Consider the following 3,312-nt stretch of genomic DNA (forward strand, 5'->3'; position numbering starts at 1 on the left):
TGACTGCTGTGTGGAAAAGCATATGAACTTGGCCTTTGATGAGTTTTGTAAGTAAACTGTTTTATGACTTACCAAATGTGCGGTCTATCTCTATGATAGGGAAGTGGGATAGCTTGGAAAGAGCTTTTAAAGGGGGACATTTTGGGACAGATGGGCGTATTTAAAAGGTTTTAGAGCCTACATTTCCATGTTTTCCTTTCATTTAACATGTTTTGTGATGTTAAATCTCTGTTGGGGTTCTCTCACTAAAGAGTACTTGCCCCAAACTTAGGTCTTGGCTTCCAGGATTTCAATACATCCCCTACATCCTTTCATTTGGGTTAGATCATCATGTAGTGACACATAGTTTGGCAGGTGACAGGAGAGAGGTGAGTATATACTGCATTTAGGAGCCATGCTTAGGATTGACGTTTGCAACAGACTGGCTCTTTTCAAAATGATTTAATTACATACTTCGAATTTACCAACAGAGCAGAGCAAGGCTGATCTTCTAAAAATGCTTCAAGAGTTCCTTTCCTGCTTAAATATGCACAATAAGCCTTGCAAGAGTTGATCATCAGATTTACAGTGCCAGTCTAGGCATGTCTACTCAAAAGTGAGTCACATTGAGTTCAATGGGATTTACTTCCATATAAGACAGACATAGGCAACCTTCGGCCCTCCAGATGTTTTGGCCTACAACTCCCATGATCCCTAGCTAACAGGACCAGTGGTCAGGGATGATGGCAACTGTAGTCCAAAACATCTGGAGGGCCGAAGGTTGCTTATGCTTGATATAAGAGAATATTCTGAGGATACATACACCTGTATTTGGCTATATTGCTTTGTATTTGGAATAGTGTATATACATATATATTTAGCTACTACTGGTTTTGCCACAATTTTCTAGGATTGTGTTCTGCAGGTGAGCCTTAGCATTGCAAGATGTTGGTTATTATAATTTAAATGCACAGTGAAAGTCTGCACTCCACTGATCCCGTTTCAGTATCACCCACAACCTGCAGAGATTTGCACATGAAAGACCAAGGGAAATTATGAATGTATGGCCTTGAAAGCTAATTCTAAGAAAGCACAAACCATTTCTAAGAACATGATCATTTGGAACTCCCTGCCTACTGATATCAAACAGATGTCTTCACTGTACTCTTTCTGATGCCTGCTAAAAACATTCGGATTTAGACAAACCTACCTAGATGCTTAGAAAGTTGAAATAACTTTAATCTGTTTTAGTATCCTAACTTTTGCATGTTGCAAAGTAGGGTTGTGAATTTTTTCTTGATTTTTCTTGGGTTTTTGTGTGTGTTTTATCTTTTATCTTTATGCTGTGAACCGCCCTGAGATCTACAGATGAAGGACAGTATGCAAATTTACTAACTAATAATATATATATAAACTGCTTTAAAGTTTTTTGCAATGAAGTGGTGTATACATTTTATGAAACAAAACAACAAAAAGACGGTATAATATGTTTTCAGCTTAAGTGCCATGGAAGTTCAGGTGGGAAACTTACAGTTCCCATGCTTCTTGTTACACAAGTGATTTTGTTAGTGTTATGTACTGAAGTTCTCACCCTGGGCCAGCAGGGGGATACTGTAGATAGTTATGCAAATGAAGGATCGAAAGTGACGTTCAGTGACTGGATAGTTTGTATGCAAATGAAGGATCAAAAGTGACGTTCAGTGATTGGCTAGTTACAGAAAATGATTACTGTTGCGTTCTAGTGGAGCTCTATATAAGCAGGCTGGCTGAGCTCCTCAGTTCAGTTCTGTTCCAGCTTACAAATAAAGAGCTGCTTTGGAAGAATCACTGTGTCGTCTGATATGTTCGCCCACAACTTAACAGTTAGCACATTTCTAAGCAAACAATTTTTTACCCTTATATTTTCCTCTTTTTATTTTTTCCCCAGAAAATTGGTTAAGGGTGCAACCCTGTACTGTGTACACATTGATATCTGAGTAAGTCTCAGTGAACTCAATGATGCTTTGCTCTGAGGAGACTTGTATAGGATCGCAGGATTTTAAGAAGCTCTATTGCAGTAAGGCGGGAGAAAAATTAACTATGCTGTAGTTACAGAAAAGCATTTGCATCGACTGTGTAAGGTTGGCCATTTAAGTGTTGCTGGCATCTGTCTCAAAAGACAATGGAGTGCACCTCCGGGGGTGAAGTCAGACTGCTGTATTAGCAGTACCAAAGTGACCTCCCCAGGCTGCAAGCCTGGGCAAGTTTGTATGATGGCCTTGGCTGCCCAGGTGACAGGACCCTGCTCTTGGCCTCACTGATGTGGTCCAAAGAAAAGCAGAGCAATACATTTGGCACCAGCGGGAAGGAGACGTCATCCAACTGTCTTAGGGACAAATCCACTCTGGATTTGTGTAAGGTTTGCTGCTTTTTGTTATGTACTGAGTTGAATAGGATGCAAAATGCAGCAGTCTGATTGGTCCTAGAACAATAGGATCGAAAATGCAGCAGTCTGATTGGTCCTAGAACAATAGGATTCAGAATGCAGCAGTCTGATTGGTCCTAGAACAATGCAGCAGTATGATTGGTCTGCAGGAGCCACCCAATCCAGCTCCAGGTGGAAGTGAATCCACAACCTGATTGGCCTACAGGAGAATTCCGGAATTAGCCAATCACGTGCAGCCCATTGTGTAAATAATGTATATAAAGCAGATACTTTGGGGGAACTTCCATTCCTCCTCACCACTATGAGCTGAATAAAGAGCATGAAATCCACTCTCGACTCCGAGTATATTTAACTTTTCTTCCCCTGAAGATATCCCACAAGGCAGAGGAGGTTTTAGTATCAGAATTTTCCTCCACTGCCTTTCACTTCCTTCTGCAGCATTCGCAGAAACTGCCTTTTTATCCATTGGACCCAGTCTGAGTCTTGTCAACTCAATCTGCTGGAGCCTGTCTTTGCATGTAGGAGAATTCCCTAACTCACCCAGGGTTTGAGACCCATCAGCCCCCATCACCATGGAAGGTTGCCACCTTACTGCACCTTATGGACAAGCACACACACAAGATATTTTGATGCCCGAGGCAGAACACCCCCAAAGGCAACTCTCATTGTGGCATTTAAAAACAACAATAATAAACTAGGCTAGTGACAATTTGCTGCTCTGTGGTGGTACCTCCAATTCTTCTGCTTCAACAGTTATGTTGCTTCACCCTACCTAACGGTCAGGCTGGCCTTGAGGCCAGGCTTGGGTTTATTGGAATGCTTCTTTCCAGGAAAAAGATATATTGTGTTGGGGAGAATTTGCACGGAAAAATAAGCATTGCTTCATCCTCTTCAGGGCAAAATGAAGC

Source organism: Podarcis filfolensis (genome assembly GCF_964270895.1).
Source record: "Podarcis filfolensis genome assembly, chromosome: 17".
NCBI classification, from domain to species: Eukaryota; Metazoa; Chordata; class Lepidosauria; order Squamata; family Lacertidae; genus Podarcis; species Podarcis filfolensis.